At 50.5% G+C, this 20,134-nt stretch overlaps 1 long non-coding RNA gene across 2 annotated transcripts; it reads right to left on the bottom strand.

Annotated features, from left to right (window-relative positions):
- Nucleotides 1-2,077: 2,077 nt before the first annotated feature.
- LOC144300996 (uncharacterized) lies at nucleotides 2,078-16,847 on the bottom strand. Of its 2 annotated transcripts, XR_013367738.1 has the most exons (5): nucleotides 16,704-16,847; nucleotides 6,019-6,048; nucleotides 4,699-4,834; nucleotides 3,058-3,251; nucleotides 2,078-2,470 (listed from the first exon to the last, which is right to left on the bottom strand). It is a non-coding gene; the product is annotated as an uncharacterized LOC144300996 (long non-coding RNA). The 2 variants fall into 2 exon arrangements; XR_013367739.1 differs by lacking the exon at nucleotides 3,058-3,251.
- Nucleotides 16,848-20,134: the final 3,287 nt, after the last annotated feature.

Below are 20,134 nucleotides of genomic sequence, written 5' to 3'. Positions count from 1 at the left end.
ATCGCCCGCCGGGGTCCCACTCACTCGCTGCCCCTCAGAGCCCTCAACGGTGCCTCCTGGGGGGAAGGCCAGGCCACTGGAAGGGGATGCCGTGACCAAGGACGTTAGCGGGGGCAGGAGTTGGAAGCTCTGACTGGGGGAGGCGGTGAGACAGGAGGTCCGTGCCCCGGGGGGACAGCCCTTTGTGTCGGGGAGATCGGAGGCAAGACCCGGGAAGCGCCGTCCACCAGGACAAACACTCACGGGCAGCACCCCGTTTGTGGGCCACTCAGGAACTAGGGCTTCCCTTTGCAGGCCCAGATCCAGGGACACGAATCCTCCAATTTAGCCTCTAGGGGACACTGTGACTCTGGGTCCCTGAGACCTGGGCTCCTGAGTGTGGCCCCCGAGGAGGGACCAGGCCTGCTTTCCGTCCACAGGCAGGCACAGCCGAGCTGGATGCTGCTGGGGCAGGCCGGCCCGCCGGGCCCGTGGGAGCTGAGGGCAGGAAGCCTGGCCTGGGGCGGCCGCTGAGGCCAGCCTGCTCTCCACTGTTCTCCCGTTGGCTCCTCTGGGCACCTGCCCGCCTGGGGAGCTGCCTTGTCTGCCCCACAGAGCAGGCAAAGGGAGCATTTGAGTGTGGGTGTTTGTGAGGGGCACCTAGGGGGGGAGGGAGATCCCAATGTGGAGGAGAAGTGTAGGGAACGAGAGCATTTTGGGTGGGTCAGAGCCCAGGGCCTGACCCACTAAGGGGAACTCTGCCTCCTTGGCCGTCCACCAGGCAGCAGACCTTGAGCGACCCGATGGGCTACAGCTGTTTCCAGGTGTTCTGTTGGAGTTAGGATGCTCTTCATCCCATGAACCCAGAGGCCCTCTTAAAATGCAGGTGTGGGCTGGGGTACAGAAGCTCCTACCCTGCAGAAGATGTGCGGGAGCAACAGTGATAGCAATTGACCTTCTCTTTGTGTCCCAATACTGGTGTGTGTCCATACTACCCAGTCAAGGTTATCAAAGTATAGCTTGAGTAGAAAGTCTGAGCCTTGCTGTTGAGGAGCCATCGGCATGTCCTTGATCCTAGAGAGTACTTGAGTAAGGTGGAAGTCCTAAGCAAGTCCCGCAGCAAGTCTGGAGGAACAGGGACCCCGAGTTGCACAGATACATCATCTGTGTCATTCACCTGTGTGGGCTGTGTTTGGCTTAATCTAGAACCCTGGAAACTGTCATGGTCACTTCACTGAAGATTGGCCTGGGAGAGAAATGTGAAACCTGACGGCTCCCCTTTCACTCACTTAAGAGTAGAACTTGGACCCTAAAGTTAGAGTCTCACAGTGGTAGACCAAGTAAATTAAGCAAAGGATATTGTTGACTTAAACCACCTGGATATCAACGCAGGGTAAGTGATGGAAAATGAAGGAAGCCTGGTCCACCAGGGAATGCGTCAGGAGACATTCCAGAAGGGTCAGTCCTGAGCTAAACTACAGTGAGGGAAGGCCCAAGCAGAGGGCATGTGAGTCTGGGAGGGGTGTAAGGATGCACCTGGCAGAGGGGTGTAAGGATTCCTGGCAGAGGGCATAGTGTGAGCAAAGGCATGGAGGTGCTAAATGGTCTGGTTTGTCCAGAAACTCAGTGTGATGTCTCAGCCCAGTGTGGGAGGCCTGAAGGGAGACGTGGCTAGAAGGAAGGAATAGTCAGGTCATAGTGAATTTTGACAAGAAAAGTACACAGAGGGATATGGGGCATCTGCAGCCCATGGGAGCGATGCCGTTGGTGCCGTCCATGTCCTTTATGATCCTCCTAATTTCCTGGTCTTCATATAAAATGCAACATCTGTAACCTGAGTCTGACGATCCCACAGGTAACATGGACTTTTTGCTTCCCTCTTTTCAAAGCTTTTGTAGAGACCTATACCCTTCTGCGGTATACTTTGTTATTGGCTCGTGGGAAACAGAAGAAATTCAACACATCCTCACCAAGATATTCTTTATTATCAACCACCTTCCCAGAAAGTTGAGTGGAAATCCAGGACAGCACTCAGGTGTGGGTCTGTAGATCTTTTCATGGTGCACATGACAGCTTCCCTGCCCAAGACAGGCCTCAGACAAATAAGATTCCATCTTGCTTTAAAGACCTTTCAGAAAAGGTTTCAACCACTCTCCATGATGCCTGATTCATCATTGTGTAATGACAAGTTTCAAATAAAAAAACAAATCTAGTCCTCAGTAAAGAGAGATTTTAATCAAAACAATTGTAGCAACAAGGAGAATGCTGTGAGCACAAGATCTGCGAGTATCTCAAAGGTCAGGAGAAAGGAACTTTCCTTTATGGGGAGGAGGACAGAGGCTGGAAGTGTCAGAGGTGATGAGTAGGTGTGATCAGACAGGTAAGCAGGAATTGTGTCTCCTTATGGTCAGCTGATTCCAGAAGGGTCTTCAAGGAAGGCTGTTCTACTTTCCCAATATTTCTAAATACTGAGGTCTTGGGCAAATACGACCTGTGGAGATGAAGGTGGTTTACTTAGATTGGGTAAAGTCAATTTATAAGCATTTTCTTCTGATTGGTGTGCAGGAGAAACAGTTCTGCTAATCATTGGTGAGAAAAGAATGAGAATTTGTAGGGAAAGTGTCTGATTTAAGTTATATGTGTTATATTTGTATGCATACATATGTAAATAGAGAATATGTACAATATACAGCTTGTAGAGTATGTAGTCTGTTCACTACACATTTTGAATAAATACATTAGAAAATACCAAAGGGATTGTAAGATCAATAAGAAGGAAAATCATATTCTAAGATATCTGTTGTGTCATTGAGATGCCAGATACATTTTGAGAGGTTCTCTATTGTGTTTCCCCAAGTCTAAGATCTGGACATGCAGAAATGCTGGGATAGGATCTCTGTATGTTTCTGAGGAACATCACTGGGTCACACAAAGTCTTCCTTGCCTGATGATGATCTAGTAGCACTTATTTCAACCTTATTTCAACAATCTACAAACACCCTCACGCCCACCATGACACATAGCCAGGCATAGATTGGGGAGGAAGCATCAGCACATTCCTTACCCACTTCTACTTACCATTTGGGTCACCCTGGTAACATATATCAAAGGGAGTACCCTCATAGAGAACGGGTTTTGTGTATGTTATCATTATGATGTTCGCTGAAGGTCAAAAATGGTAATTTAAAATGTTACATAGCATCAGTATCCCATAGTTTATATTTGCTGGAAGTCCATCAGTTATTTCCAGCCTTTCTGAAGAAGAGGTGAAGCTGTTGGGGCCGAAGGAAAGGCATACATCAGCTCTTGGAATCCCCAGCTCTAAAAAAATAGACTCAGCAGTCACTGGACCCCAACATGAGCTTTGCTCATGGGAGGTCCAGGCCAGCTGGGGACAAGGGAAGGAATGGCATTCATTCTTCTGAACTAAAGACAGGCCCCAGAACTCTCTCAGTTCTACAAAAGACCCTCCCTGCCACCTTGAGCTGTGAGTGCCTTCCAAATCACCTAGCAGACCTACTTGTGAACTGGGATGCCAGCATAGAAATTTGGGAACAGGAGCCATTGTCCTTGGGGTCCCAGAACTGACACAATCCATACAGCACTGTGATTTGTTTCCCTCAACAATGCCATTGGTGGCAGGCCAAGCGGCCCAGACACCAATGTATGCTTGCCATCCTAGTTTCTAGCTTCGACTCTCAGGCAGATGGACCACAGCACCGCAATTGACCTCCATGAGAAGCAGAGTTGAGGGGCATCCATCTCTGTCTCCCATGAGGTAACTTGCACATGAGATTGTCACATGCTTGCTAATTTCAACAACCTCCTTCCACTGCATTTTAGGACCTTATTACCCACCTATCATCCTCACATGGTCACCACAGACCTCACACAGGAGAGAGGCAGAACCTCTGTGGTATAGAATAAGACAAGGAGGGGACATCCCGCTAGTAGGCATATTTGAACCCTTTTAGGTAGATTGCTTTTGGTCTGCCTGAATCCTTGGAGGCTAGAAAATTAGACCCCATATCAATCTCTAAGAGAACAAAGGACAAAAAGAAATTTTTGAAGAAATCCATTCCTCTGATCTTTGGAGAAATGCCTTCCTCCTTCATCCCTGGGACATGGTTCAGGTAGGTGGGCAAAACCCTAATTGTGAGGCAGCCATTGCTAAGTTATGCTTCATCCCACAGAACACGTGTAAAACCTAGTGGGAGTCCCAACCCCACAGCACATCACCAGGGGCAGGGCTCTTCATCACAGAGATCACATCATCTGTCTCAGCACCTAAGCAGCGTCGTGATGCAATGTGAAGCCCCTATACAGCAGGCACAGAGCCAGGGATAAGTGGAAGGTGCATCCAGGCAGAGGGGATAGTGTGAGTGTAGACAGGCGTGGAGGTGCTGAACAGGCGTCAAGGCCAGACTCAGTGTGGATGGCACGGCCCAGGCAGTGGGCAGAGGGCAGAAGTAGGTAGAAGGGAAGAGGAGCAGTACAGTGATCGGGGGTGGGGGGCAGGTGAAAGTCCTGCCAGGACAGTAGATTTTGTCCTGAAGGCAGGGAGCCATGGAAAGGTCTTCAGCCCGGGGTTAAAATGGAGTCGAAACATGTTTCAGATGTGTGGCAGAAGGTTGAGGACACCTGGAAGAGGACAGTCAGACTCCTTCCCATAAAACTACCTCAACATCAGCAAAGGGATCTCACACCCTGAGCACTCACTTGAGAAAAGGAATTTCCAACTCAATTCTGTACCCAATGGGCAAATCAAGGAACCAAAAACATGAGTTGTCCCTCCAGAAAGAGTTGAAGACTTTGCTGGAGATGTTGCTGAAGCTTGTATAACATTCAATATAACCTGCAACAGAGGAAAAGGCCCCAGCCACCCAGAAGCAGCATCAGGCCCATGAGGGGCTGGACAGCACAGTGTTGTTGCCTCAGTGATGTCCTGGTCCCCCCAACCACAGCCCAACGTGGATGACCCAAGTTGATGATCCCCAAACAAGGTGGCCTTTTGTTTAACTCTTTTCAGAATGGGTCAAGACAGGTGTCCATGAGTACAATTTGTTTTGGGTGCCTGTCAGGAAGATATTATACATCTCTTCACCAAAATAGTCTCCATCATCACTGGCATGGCCAGATTGGGGAGCAGACAAATGCCCCAGCACTCAGGAGCACGGGAACCCACTGATCATAAATACCCACTGGGAGGGGTGACAGGGCCTTGCGCGGCGGTGCCGCAGGCTCCACATCTGTGAGTGAGGAGAAAAATGACAGGTTCCCTGGGGTGTTAGGACCAAGGGTGTTCGTGTTGGTAATCTGCTCTGCCAGTACCCAGACCTGGAAGTGACTTGGAAAGGAATTGGTCAACAAGCGGCCTCCATCAGTAGGAAACGCATCTTCTCCCTGCCCCTCACCCCTCATGCTCCAGGCCTTCCCCTGCCAACAGCACCCTTCTGCCTGACACTGAGGGTGGGGAAGCCCTCCAGACTCCAGGCCTCCGGAAGAGGCACCACGCTCCTGTGCCGGGCACTCAGAGGAGAGGCAGCTCCTCCGGGAGTCCTTTTTTTTTTTTTTTTTAAGATTTTATTTATTTATTCATGATAGACACAGAGAGAGAGAGAGAGAGAGGCAGAGACACAGGTAGAGGGAGAAGCAGGCTCCATGCCAGGAGCCTGACACGAGACTCGATCCCGAAGACTCCAGTATCACGTCCTGGGCCAAAGGCAGGTGCCAAACTGCTGAGCCACCCGGGGATCCCCTCCTCCGGGAGTCCTGTGAGTCTGTGCAGAGGGAGGGCCAGGGAGCTTCCCTGGGCTATGAGGCACATGCACTAGCTGGGGAGGGGGCCCCAGGAGGGCAGGGGAGGGCAAAGTTAGGGAGGGAGAGACCAAGACAGACTGGCAGGTTGAGACGTGCCCAGGTGTTTTGACCAAGAATGTGCCTCCTGGAACAAACGAGTCCAGGGGTGTCACTGGGCCTCCACCCCAGGTCCCTCTCTGTGAGAGGAGGGAAAGAGGGAAACACCCCATCTGCACCTACCTTCTGGCTGGGCCGATGAGCTCAGTGTGGCTGAAAGACACCAAAACAGAGAAACAGATGGAAACTGAAGTACTGGGAGTCAAGGCTCAAGAATGGGAAATGTGTCCCCTGGGAAGGGGAGCCAGGTGCCAAGGGGCGGGGCTGAGCCCAGAGAGGAGACGGTGTCACCTCCTCATCCCTGTGGGAGCCTGGTCCCACCCAGGCAAGAAGGGCTGACATTAGCATGTGACCAGGAGGCCATTCCAAAGACGTCTGCCTGAGGGGAGATTCCACTCCATTCCAGTCAACGTTCCCCCTGGGTCCCCAACAGAGAAGTGGGTCCTGCGGCGGGTGACTGCCTCTGCTGGTTAATCCTTGAAATTCTGGTTTGAGACTGAAAGTCCCTTTTCCCAGGGAGCCCTCAGTCCTGGACAAGCCACGACAGTCAGTCACCCCAGTGTGACCTGAGAGCATTTCCTGCACATCCTGTAATGAGACCAACCATCCCTTTGATGGCGGAGTAAACCTCCTGAATCACATTGTTGACTGAGAGAAATGAGCCATTCGATTGATGGCTGTTTGCCTGTATCAGGGTGCTGGGTTGGCTGCTTGGATCCAGACCTGACCACAATCACTTGCCCTCCCACGGCTGGCATGCATTGGGGTGTCTCACCACGAGGTGACGCTGGGGGCCCAGTACAGTCTAGGAAGCACATGGCCTGGGTCACAGTCCTGGAGGGACAAGAGCTGGTGACCACGGGCAACCTAGTTACTCTCCATTGGCCTCAGTCCATTCATCTGTAAAATGGGAATGTCAACACTAACTGCCTACTAGGGTTCTGAAGACAATCCACTCATACCATGGCTCAGGGCCCGACAGAGCCAAGCTCTCCACAAAGGTACCTGTCACTGTCAGTATTTTGTGACCTTCAGGTCACTTCCTAAGCCCCATTTCATTGCTTTCCTTGGTATACTGGACATCGATACAATGCTCTAGAGTCTCTTTCACACAGGACACAGTGAGGCCCTCTCCAGCTGTCCTCCCTGGGTCCTAAGTCTGCATGGTCAGTGGGGTACATGGGCCAGGGGTACACACGATACCCACAGTGCCCATGTGGGTCCTGTGTGGAAGATCTGAGTCACGGTTGGCCAGAAAGCAGGCCTCAAGTGCAGAACCCAAACACCTCCCTGGCACTTTGAGTGACATCCCTGGACTGGACCCACATCTCCTCTACTCTAGACTCTTAGGTCCAGGCCACTCAACATGCTCCCCCTTTCAGGAGTTCAAGACACGTCACCCTATTGTGGCCACTTTGGCCTATTGATGAATCTGAGCTGAAGGGACTTGAGAAACAGCAGAGGCAGAAAGGACTCTGGTCCACACTCTTCTACCTAAAACCTGTTCATGGAATTTCCCAGGAGGATGGTGGCCTGCCCATCCCAGGGCCAGAGATGCCCGCTCATCACCAAGCATGGTGGCCATAGATCTGGATCTGTGCACCTGACTGGGCTCAGCTCTTGCACCATTGTCCAGACAGCTCGGGGGCTCAGGGCACCTGTTCCCCTGCCCCCACCCACACTCTTTATCTGGTCATTTCTTGACCCAGGTGTCCTTTTATGTCCACACCTCGGGAGCACGCTGCTCTGGCTACTGTTTGGGCCTTCATTTGTCTGTGAAGGCCTTCAGGACCGGGTACAAAGATTTCATAAAAATGTATATGCTTCCCTCCCACTGACGCCTTATGTCAGCTCAAATCGTAAGCCCAGCCAGAGAACCTAAGAGGGTAGAGGGAATAAGATTCTCCCCGAAACCTCCAACATACCTAATGTAGTAACAATTGGGGCTGGAAAAGGAGTCATCACCCGAGTGCCTCTGTGCTTTCAGAAGGAGCTGCCTCCTGTTGGTCTAAGCTATACTTTGAAAAGAACTGCAAGGTTCTGTGTCTTTTCAAGACAGCCCCGCTGGGTGCTCCTCCTCTCCAGCTGAGGCTCAGCCAGCTGGACTACTCAGGCAAGGTCAAGTGGCACCTAGTACTTCCTGCCTTCAGGTGGGGACACCTGCCTGTCTTTGTGGGAGCTGCCTTTCTGTGTGCTGCTGACACCGGGAGCAAAACGCCGCAGGCATCACATCAACCCCTGCAGATTTTTCTAGTTCTCGTGACCGGTGCTGGAAGGCCCTGGAGATGGCACCACTGGGCAGACAAGCCTCAGCGGTGGTCGGGGTGTGGACTGCACACAGGCTTCGCCGCTGGCACCAATAACTTTGAGGCAGAAGAAGGCAGGCAGAGGCGGAGCCTGGTAGCTGCAGGAATCCTGGCAAGACAGCAGAGGACACCCCAGACGTGATGGGGGCAGAGGGAAGGGGCGCAGAGGGGGACCCCGGGCTCCGAGTGGCTGGGCGAGGCCGAGAGAGAGGAAGTAACAGGGTGAGTATGGAAGGAGGAGCCACAGAGGAAGGGGAGACAGAGAGAATCAGGGAGAGACAGTGGTTTTCCTGGTAGATGGATGCCCCTCTTCCCCCCGGGCCTTCCGGGGTCCAGGTAGGTCTGACTGAACATTCAGTGCAGCCCCATGGCCTGGCCTTGCAGGGCGACGACTCCTCGGGGCTTGGGCCCCTGCTGGGAGCGGCTGCCCTCTGCCCTAGATTCAGGAAGGTGCCCATGCTGCACACCCACCATCTGGGGCAGATGCACACACTCCCACTCCCTTGGGCCTCTCCAGGGGCCCCTGATTCCCTGCTGGATGCTCACCCTGACTCAGGTCAGGCCGGGGTCCCACCTCCAGCAGCAGGGTCACATGCCTGAGAACACCATCAGCCCCAGCCAGGTCTGCTTTACTGCCGCCGAGTCCGCGGTGAGCCCACGGCTGGCCCCCACAAGATCCCACCGTGAGTTTGCTGCAGGCAGGAGGGGCAAGGAGGCCCCCACACCTGCCTGTCGGGAGAAGGACACAGAGCCCAGAAACTATGGACAAATCAGGAAGCCATCCGCCCAGGGTCGTGGCCATTTCCATTACTCCCCTCCTGCTCCAGCTAAGGTGGTGTTTTGTGGGAGGACAGCGTCTGGCTGACTGTCCCCCACGGGGCTTCGAAGGTGGCCACAGCCCAGGGCTGAGGACCTTTCACTGAGCAGGAGTCAGAGAGAGGCCCAGAAGCAGGGGTGCTGGGCCACGGTTACCGGCACGGAGCAGCAGGGCCCAGGGGAAGGCGCTGCAGAGCCTCATCGCAGCCAGCCTGGCAGCAGCCTCAGCAGCCGGGGTGGCTCTGAAGGCCGCGGTTATATAGACACGGCTCCTGAAACCTGATCCCCTGCCTTCCCTCGGCTCCCAAGGCCAGCAATGCCCCAGGAGCCCAGGGTGCCCCATGACCCACTGGTTCGGGAGTCAGCGGGGGGACCTGCTCGCCACCCCTTGTCCTCCTCAGCCAGGTTCACTGTCCTTTCTCACCTAGACTGCAAAGTGTGAGCAGATTCTCCTCCTCCTGTGCTCCCTCTGTGGCCCTGGATGAGGGTGACAGGTTGGCCACAGGCCAACACCACCTCTGTTTGGAAAGCCATCCTGCCTGGGCTTAGGTCGGGGCGCTTCTACCTCCGTTCACTTGCAGAAGCCTCAGGCACCTGCAGGGGAGGCAGGCCAGCTCTCCTGAACAGTCAGGAACTGAGACCAGGGGTCACCAAGAGATTTGCCCAAAGTCGGAGGGTGACAGCGGCAGGACCAGAAGAGGCCTGACCTCCCCACTATCCCTTCTCACTTGGGGTCCTCTGTGTGTCTCGTGGGGCAAAGTCACCTAAATAGCGCCTTGGCAGCTCCAGGTGTGAGTCTCTACTGATGGAGCAGGTGTGGAGCAATCAGCTTCTGGGTGAGTGTGACCCCATGGATGACAGATGTCCACATGCCTGTACCTGATATGTATGTTCCATACAGAGACACCCATGGCTAGTCTGCGGGCAGTGTCACCGCTACCAGAGCACAGCACAGGTCCGACGGAAGACAGTCTAGCAGTTTCTCAATAGGTGACACAACAGGTGCCATGTGGCCCAGCATCCCCACCAGGTATATGTGCCAGGAATGCAGAACATATGTCCACACAGCAACTTGCCATTTGCCCATAAAAGGCAGTGGTAGCTGAACTGCCCACCAATGGGCACAAGCCATTTACACACCAACCCAGACAACTGAGTGTCCCTTTTCTCGAAATAGGAACACCTCCAGGTTTCCCCGCATCTCCCAATAAGCCTTGCTGATGGCATGGACGAAAAACCGTAGCTGATTTGTGAACTTGCAATTTCTCGGATCTCCAGTGCAGTTGGCATCTTTTCCCATGTGTCCAGGCCAACTTGGCTCTGGTGTGAAATCCTGCCCCTATCTTGGGGCCGATTTGCCATCATTGTTGCTCCCACACATCTTCTGCAGGGTAGGGGCTTCTGTACCCCAGCCCACACCTGCATTCAGAGGGCCTCTGGGTTCATGGGGTGAAGAGCATCCTAACACCAACAGAACACCTGGAAACAGCTGTGGCCCATCGGGTCGCTCAAGCTCTGCGGGCAGGTGGACGGCCAAGGAGGCAGAGTTCCCCTTAGTGGGTCAGGCCCTGGGCTCTGACCCACCCAAAATGCTCTCGTTCCCTACACTTCTCCTCCACATTGGGATCTCCCTCCCACCCCCCCACCAGGTGCCCCTCACAAGCACCCACACTCAATTGCTCCCTTTGTCTGCTCTGTGGGGGGGACAAGGCAGCTCCCCAGGCGGGCAGGTGCCCCGAGGAGCCAACGGGAGAACAGTGGAGAGCAGGCTGGCCTCAGTGGCCGCCCCAGGCCAGGCTTCCTGCCCTCAGCTCCCACGGGCCCGGTGGGCCTGCCTGCCCCAGCAGAGTCCAGCTCGGCTGTGCCTGCCTGTGGACGGAAAGCAGGCCTGGTCCCTCCTCGGGGGCCACACTCAGGAGCCCAGGTCTCAGGGACCCAGAGTCACAGTGTCCCCTAGAGGCTAAATTGGAGGATTCGTGTCCCTGGATCTGGGCCTGCAAAGGGAAGCCCTAGTTCCTGAGTGGCCCCCAAACCGGGGTGCTGCCCGTGAGTGTTCGTCCTGGTGGACGGCGCCTCCCGGGTCTTGCCTCCGATCTCCCCGACACAAAGGGCTGTCCCCCCGGGGCACGGACCTCCTGTCTCACCGCCTCCCCCAGTCAGAGCTTCCAACTCCTGCCCCCGCTAACGTCCTTGGTCACGGCATCCCCTTCCAGTGGCCTGGCCCTCCCCCCAGGAGGCACCGTTGAGGGCTCTGAGGGGCAGCGACTGAGTGGGACCCCGGGGGGCGATCCTGCTTGTCACAGAGCACCACAGGGGACCCAGATTTCAGTTGCTGCCTGCCCGTCCCACGGGCCTGGGGGGAACCGAGGGCGGCCCCAGCTCTGAGCACTGGCCTCAGCAGTGGAGGCCTTGGCGGGACCGTCACGAGGCACCGAGCCTGCTGGGGGATGACGCCCACACGGATGAGCCTGTCACCCAAGGGGACCAGTGAGGGGACAGGCAAGCGTGGTCACAGTGGGAGGGACACACTCTCTCTCCCCTTGGGGCCATCCGGAGAGGGAGGCCCACGTGCCAGGAGGCAGAGCCAGAGCAGGGCAGGGATCCAGTGCTGAGCCCCTGGAGCACCTCCGGCCTGAGGCCACCACACTGCCTTGCAGCTAAGGGTGTCAACCCCGGTCCTGGTGGTCAAGGCAATTGGAGCTGGGTGTGTGTCCTGTGCAGCTGAAAACATCCTCACCCCTGCAGGTCCTGACCCAGAAAGCAAAGCTCTTGCCCTTCAGGGCATCTTGCAAGAACAAGACCAGGCTGTCTTCTGTTTGGGCCCCCAGCTGGGCACGGCCACTCCAGCTCCTCACTTTAGGAGACCCCAGGGGCTTAGACGAGTTTCACATTTACGAATGTGCCCGTCACCTTCTCGGAGGTTCTGACCCGTATATGCATATCTTCTACTCTGGTTGGAGCTTCTCCCAAATCTCCAAACTCCAGGCCAAGCTTTCTGGAACTTCAACCCAATAACTATCAAGAAAAATCACAGGCATATATGCAGAATATCGTGGCTGGGAAACGCTCATCCTGAAGGTTGGCAGGAAATAATACCTAATGACTCCAATACTACCCAACCCTAGTAAGTGGACTGGCAAGTGTCACATCAAGAACACCGTGCGCAGATCAAACCCACGGCTGCATCTGGCTGCCTGCGGTTACGGCTCCCTGATCACAGCTAGACAAGCACCACAACACCCCTGGAGTATTACAGTCCGATGCATCCACACACGTTATGGAATACTCTCGCTGCTTTCAAACTTTGGGTCTTTGGTTTTACCCTCCCAGTGCTTGGGGTTTCTTTTCTCAATATTCCATAGTTTTTGGATAATTGTCCAGCTTGATAGAAATCGGTCTAGTCCCTTCATTTGAACTGCTGCCAGTATGTCACTTCAAAACACGTCTCAGGTTCAGGTATCCCCATTCCTGTTAACCAATAGTCATGTTGCCACTGACTTTTTGTGAAGGACAGAAGGGAAGATCCTAGTTTCGTTATGTCTATGTGGTCAGTTGTCCCTCTGCCACTGGTCTAGCTGTCTCTTCTGTGCCAATCACTCGGCAGGCCAATGACCAGGCTGTATAACTGCCCTTAATGAGCGGCAGGTGCATTTTCCCTTGTGTTGTGTGATCTGTTCCTTCTCAACATCCTCAAAATTGCCAAGGCTATTCTGGAGCCGTTGTCCTTCCATATGAGCTTGGATTATCTTGTCAAACTGTAGGGGATTTCATTTTGCTTGGAAGCACAGTAAGTCGGTAGACTTCTTGGGACGAAGTTGGCATGTTTCTAACATCAGAGCTGTTGAGCCATTAACATTTGTGTCTCCCCGTTTCATCACATTCTCTGTTGTGTCTGTCAACACTTCTTTCCGTAGAAACCTGATACACTCATCTGCTCTTACAGTCAGAAGCGCTATTCTTTTTCACACAGGGACGCAGCCACCTTCATGTAACTATTCCTGTCATTTTTAAACATTATCTCCCAACAACTCTCTAGGCCGTCAGTGCTCATGGTGTTCAGTGTACTTTCAATCTCCTTTATCGACGTCCCCGACCCCTCAGGAAAACACCACTCTTTCTCTGCAGTTAAGGGTCTGATTCCTTCTGTTCGACTATAGTCTGATGTGGATGATCTTAGATTTTCCATGTTTACCGTATTGGCTGAAAATAAGAATAGTTTCATTCTCCTTTATCAGTTCTTCAATCCCCTTAGTCTTTTTCTTGTGAGCAAGAACACCTATAGTGACGAAGCCTCCAATATCACGTTGCACAAAAGCCATGCCTGAGACTCCATCCACTCTTAAGTTTAACGGAATTGCTTCCAAAGTGTCTCCCATAAATACAACCTTTCTGGAGGTTTTTTAGAGTTGTATTTTGTGACATTGAGCTCGTTCCTTTTAATGACAACTTTCTAAGAGGTGTTGCTGGTCATCATTCGGAGCTATCGAATATTGTTGAATTTCCTTTCTAATCCGTTGAAACGTTAGTAGGAATTTTCGTGCTTATTCTGCTAACGTGAGAAATGACATTAGTGCATGTTCAGATTTGAAATATCTTTGTGTCCTGAGGATAAATCCTTAGTTTTTAGGATTTTTCACACTACTAAATTCAATTTCTAAACACTCGCCTATTCAGTATTATATTATCTTTGGTTGGCGTCTATGTTCATAAATTAGATTGCCTAGTTTTCCTCCCCTGTACTGTTCTTGCCTTTTCCTCACATGAGATTAGAATGAGATCAGATTGTTCTGCATTTGGAAAATGAGTTGGATAGCCTTTTGGTTTCCTCTGAGATATTCCCAGTACCATAAAAAAAGGAACACAGTGATATTTCCTTGTAAAACTATCTGTAACTCCAGTCTTTTGGAGCAAAAAACGTTTGCTTACTAATTCCATTTTGTCAAGGCACTCAAGAAATATTTATTGACATAAAGAATAGAGGCATGGATGAGAAAAGTCTTTCTAAGGAAATCTGTAGCATTTCTTGTGTTTTCCTAAGAGTATTTTCTTAAAGGAGTTCTAGGTTTACCCCCTGCTGCTTCAGGACAACAGCATGCCCTGGGTATCACCATGACTCAACAGAGAGGCCCATTAGTTCCAAATGCTGAATGTCTGCTGAGACGCCACAACCTGTGGAAGTCCAACGTTTACATTAGGGTTCGCCCCGGGTGGTGAGTATTCTCTGGGTTTGGACAAAAGGACGATGACCTGTATCCATCACTAGAATATCATAGATTATTTTCCTTGCCCTAAATATCCTCTGAGCTATGTCTATTCATCCATCCCTTCCCTAAACCCTGGCAGCCACTGATCTTTACTGTCTCCATCATTTGCCCTTTTCAGAAAATCCCTTGGTTGGAATCGTACTACGTGTAGCCTTTTCAGATTGTCCTCTTTCACTTAGCAATGTGCACTGAGGTTCCCTCCACACGTCTTTCCATGGCTCATTAGCTCATTTCTTTTGAGCGCTGACTACAATTCCATTGTCCCGATGGATCACAGGCTGCCCATTCAGCTGCCCAGGACATCTGGGTTCTTTGTGAGTTTTGGCAATTCTGAATATAGCTACTCTACCATCTGTGTGCAGGTTCTGGTGTGAACATAAGGCTTCAACTCCTTTGGGGGAGTATTGGTCATTTTACCATGGCTGTCACGGAAACATCATAATTCAGAAATGCTGTCCACAGGACTCTCTCATTCATTCTTGGACCTTTGTCCTCTGGGACAATCTGTGACTCAAATGTTTGTCTGTGATTTGACAGGCATGCTGGTCCTCCTTTCAGAGCATGGATGGTACAGGCTCCAGGCTACATGTAAGTGTAGGGTCTCCGAGAAATGGAACTGTGATCTTGAGGTGACCTCAGGCCAGAGACCCCAAGCTGGGGCTCAGAGGCTTCAGACTCATCCTTGGCAAAGAGGGGCAGGAGAGGGACTGGGGAGCCGGGCTCAGGTCCGGGGACATGAGTGGTACCTCTCTGTTTTCTAATCCAAAGCCCCTACCTCCTGCTCTGGTCTCTGATCTGTCCCAGTTAGCATCTCAGGTGCCCAGAGCAGACCTGGCCCCACCAGCGTGGCCTGTCTGGGTGTCACGTGGGTCCTGCTCTCACCAGAGCCTGTACAAGCTCTGAGGGAGTCTCCCACCCAGTAGCTGCAGATGCCAAGCCTTCTGAGGTGCAGGTGTTTCTCCTAGGATGTGATGCTGCTGGAGGAATCAGTACAGTGGATCCCACTGGAGGGCGTTTCCAAGCTCCAGCAGTCCCTTTCCTGGGGAATGTGGACATGGTGGGGTGGGAACCACTTAATATCTGGTGATGGGCATAGTTCTGAAACGTAGCCTCATCTTCATGCTGTCAGACCATCTACCCTGGACGCATCCGAGTCAGCACGGCGTCACTGAGCCCGGAGCCAGGGAAGGAACGCGCTGCCATTCCCCGTATATACAATTTCCACCAGATACGATCATAGAGAGCGCTCAGGGAAAGATAATAAAAGAATGGAGGCGAATAATTATGAAATGATGAGTTTGAGTGTTTATTACCTTTGCTGTGGATGTGATTTACTGAATTGTACTAATATGGGAAGTTCCTACCATTTAATTTTTCCTAATGGCTGTGGTTAACTGCAGAATGCAAGCTGTCCGCAGACGCAGCACCCCACTACAGCCGGCTGCCCTGAGCTCCTTCCTCCCCACAGTTTGCAGGCAGCTAGGCCACCTCCCGCTGCACGCACACCAGCACCCTATGTCCCAGCCAAACACAGTGATGAAGAGGAAGCTCAGGTCCAACCCCTGGTCCCCCGGAGCAAGTGTGAGCCGAGACTGTCCGTGTGTGGCACACGGAACTGTCCCGATCAAACCCGTCTGGAATTGAGCCCCCACCTTGGGCAGAGCCCTGTGCTCGTCATCCTGTGGGTGCCTGATTCAGGGACAGGGCTGGGTGCAGAATCCAGGGGGCTGCTGGACGGCCTCCTTAGTCTGCCATGGAATCAGGGTGAAAGGAAACATACCCAACCCCTCTGCTGTTTGACATCAGGATAGGATTTGGTTTCCTTACAGTTAACAGTGAAGAGGCAGAGGCAGCCCTTTCCTGGGGTTGGGCAAAAATCTATGGAAGAGCTTTATAATGGACAACCACTGGCACCCAAAGGGAACAAAGAAACAAGGTCCCTAGAAGCAAAAGGCCCCAAGGCATAGCTGTGTCGCCCTCTCGTGTTCACTGGAGGAATGTCAGGAGTGTGAGCTGGAGAGGCTGCTCCTCTGGGAGGGGCAGGGAGGCTGACTGTGTCCCCAGAAGGGGAAGGTGACCTCGTCTTGCTGTTCTGCTGGCCCTGGGGGCAGAGTTCTGGGGTGTCAGTCAGTCTGAAGTGGGTGGAGCTGAGGCTCTGAGCAAGTCCTGAAGGTGTATGGAGCTTGGAGGACCCCCAGGCACAGGGAGGTCTCCCCAGAACCAGCTGGGCTGTAGATGTGTGTCGACATCACAACAGTCCATGAAAGTAATGAAGTATGATAGCCCATCCCTCTCATACTGTGTTGAATTTGGTTATGTCCAGATACTGCAAAATAAAACTAAAAAATGTTCAATAATATTTATCATATTTAAAGTATCTTAGAGACGTTGAAAGGCTACCCAAATTATTTTACCGATTTACCTTAATATGATGTCATGTGATTGAGGGGCAAGAGCAGTTCAGGAAGGAAACTTTATGCAATCTTATTTTGAGCATAGATGCAGACATGGGAATAAATAAAATAGGAGAGAATTTCAGGAAATTGTACCTAGCAGTGTATATAAAAAAATATCCAACAAAAATAGGATTTATTCAAGGATGCAAGGATAATCTAAAATCAGAAAACATATTGAAAGGAAGCAGAATAATATCATCCCAAAATATGCCTCTTTGGCATAAGGATTATTTTGAACTGGTATTTTTTTTACTTTTTTGTTTAAATTCAATTCAGTTAACATACACTATACTATTAGTTTCAAGGGTAGAATTTAGTGACTCAACAGTTGGATATAACACTCAATGCTCATTCCTTCGAGTGCCCTCCTCCAAGCCCATCACCCAGTTACCCCATTCCCCCACCCACCTCCCCTCTAACAACCCTCAGTTTGTGTCCTAGAGAGTTAAGATCTCATGGTTTGTCTCCTTCTCTGTTTTTATCTTATTTGGAAGTGATTATTTTTGAGAAAGTGTAGATGCAGAAGAACCTCTGAAAACAGGTGTTACCCACCTGTAAGGGCAAATCCGTATCCATAAAGGAAATTTCTATTAGAAAGGGAACCTGTACCAGGAAAAGAGCTACTACCAGAGATCGCTTTATTGTTTTTCCACCTGAGAGACTTACGTGCTTGCTAGTCAACCTTCGTGTCACACACCTTATCTCCTCTCACTTCCCACTGAACTGCCTGCCCCTCATCCTGAAGCCCCAAACTCCTATCTCTTTACTCTATTCAGGACTGTATGTAAGTCTGAATCTTCTGGCTGTCTTTCGAGTCTCGCACCTTTGGGTCTCCATAATTATGTACAAATTATGTTTCCCAACTGATCTGTCTTTATGCCAATTTAATTCTTGGGGCAGCCATAGCACCTAGAAGGGGAAAGAGGGAGAGCTTCCCTCCCCCACACTATGGGCCCAGGCAGCTGGGACATAGGGGCAACGTGGAGAATAGATTTGTGTTGCATTTTCTTTCCTCGGCTATTGAAGGAACAGTTTCTAAGGTTATAATGTTTTCCTGTGGATGGTTGTGAACCAGGTATTCAGTATGATGAAAATAAAATCAGCCAACGTTTTCACCTCTCACATTATGTCTTCCGATGCCACCATGGTTTTGAAATCAGAAATTTTTATAAATCATTGAAAGATTTGAATGTGTTTCAGGTTTAAGTGGAAAAAAAAAATCTCCTTTAAGCAGCAAAGAATGTCCTATATGCTCCTTTTCAAAAAGGAATGGAACATGGGGCACTTGGGTGTTTCAATGGTTGAGCATCTGCCTTCTGCTCAGGTAGTGGTCCCGGGGTCCTGGGATTGAGGCCACACGGGCTTCCTACATGAAGCCTGGTTCTCCCTCTGCCTATGTCTCTGCCTCTCTTTCTCTGTGTCTTTCATGAATAAATGAATAAAATCTTTATTTTTTTAATGAACTTTATTTTTTTAAGATTTATTTATTTATGATAGACATAGATAGAGAGAGAGAGAGAGAGAGAGAAAGGCAGAGACACAGGCAGAGAAGCAGGCTCCATGCCGGGAGCCTGAGGCAGGACTTGATCCTGGGACTCCAGGATCGCGCCCTGGGCCAAAGGCAGGCGCGAAACCGCTGAGCCACCCAGGGATCCCCGAATAAAATCTTTAAAAAAAAATGACTGGAACATCCCAGACATAGTTGGACGAGTTGAATTGTCAGAAGCTGTGATTGAACAGATTTCGGGGCAGTGGCTGGCCTGAGATGTGAAAAGCCATACAAGTCACCGGAAAGAGCATTCGCCAAATGGTAAATAATGAGTCTAATTGGAATGGAGTGACCATGCATTGATGCATTGGGGTACTTTTGTGGAAATTCAATCGTTTGTGCTTAATCTCTCAGGCAGCAATTAACACAGAACACAAAAGGAAAAAAAAAGGTGCAATCAGATAATTATTTAATCTATATAGGAATTTAGATATTTTCACTGAAAATGAAGTCTTTTGAATGAGCAGGATCTGTTTCATATCATTCAATGATGAGTGATAATTGCTCAATCTGAGGGTGGGTTTAATTGCTCAATCTGAGGGTGGGTTTGTTTTTTGCAATGTGAATACAAAATAGCAGCTGGGAGTAGCAATAAGCAGCCGTCATTTGTGGGAGAGGGGCAGGGAGAATTTCCATGCTTTGATTTTTGTTTTTTTTTTGTTGTTGGTTTGTTTTTTTTAATAATAAATTAATTTTTTTATTGGTGTTCAATTTGCCAACATACAGAATAACACCCAGTGCTCATCCTGTCAAGTGCCCCTCTCAGTGCCCGTCACCCAGTCACCCCGACCCCCCGCCCTCCTCCCCTTCCACCACCCCTAGTTCGTTTCCCAGAGTTAGGAGTCTTCCATGTTCATGCTTTGATTTTTGAAAGTCCAGCCAATAAAGCTTAAGGTTACATAAGTCAGTAAGAATCATTTTATGTAAACCCTTATGATTTATGTTTTCCAAGCATTCTATTTAGCAGATTTCCCTCTGGTTATTCTTGGTATTAGGTTCTATCTTCCGACAGCTTTGACAGTCTTTGGAGACTTTGATGAAACACGAAGTGAAAGTAGCAGTCATGCATGTTGTAGGCAAGAACATTTCTCCAACTGCCTTAGGATACCTGGGTGGGTCTAAAAATTAGACTGACAAAGACAGATTAATGGGAGAAAAGCAGACAAATTTTGCTAAGTTTTTATGACGTGTACTTGGGAGCCTTCACCAAAGAATGAAGGCCTGAAGTTACTAGAGGTTACCAGGGCAGGAAGTTTTCGTACCTTTTTGACAAACAGTAATTTTGTGAATATTTGACAAGACAAAGGGGTTTGGATGAGGAGCAGTAAATGGTGAAGAGGTAATTGGGAAGATAAGGGTGAGTTTAATGAGTTTGGTTTGTACAGATTTGTTGGTCCCAAGCTCCTCATCTCTGGTGTAAGGGTACTTCCTCTCCTGTGGTACAGGGAAGGTACCTTTCACATGGGAGTTTGATGACCAGTTTCAGAGAAGAATGGCAAGGAAAAATGTCATCAGGTGTTCTGGTGGCCTCCCTAAGTGGCCCACACAGCCACAGGTGTAAAATTTGTCTAAATATGAGCTGTTGGTGGCATTTTTCTGAAGCTTATACCAAGTTGTTGAGCTGTAGCTTGCATGTCTTCAGGAAAAGGCAGTTTTAGTTCTGAATGATTCCAAATCAGAAGGGTAGGAGAATCACTGGAAACATTAATTTGGGGAGGTGTAGCCAGATATCAGAAGAAACTAAAAGAATTCAGGACTGAGTCCAGTTTGCAGAGAGATAATAAAACCTATAGTGAATGAACACGACTGGGATGATCTATATAACATAGAGATCTATAACATAACATT

The sequence above is a fragment of the Canis aureus genome, chromosome 29, assembly GCF_053574225.1.
Source record: "Canis aureus isolate CA01 chromosome 29, VMU_Caureus_v.1.0, whole genome shotgun sequence".
Lineage (NCBI taxonomy): Eukaryota > Metazoa > Chordata > Mammalia > Carnivora > Canidae > Canis > Canis aureus.
Note: the sequence above shows the minus strand (reverse complement) of the source record. Positions and strands in the feature narration are given on the sequence as shown.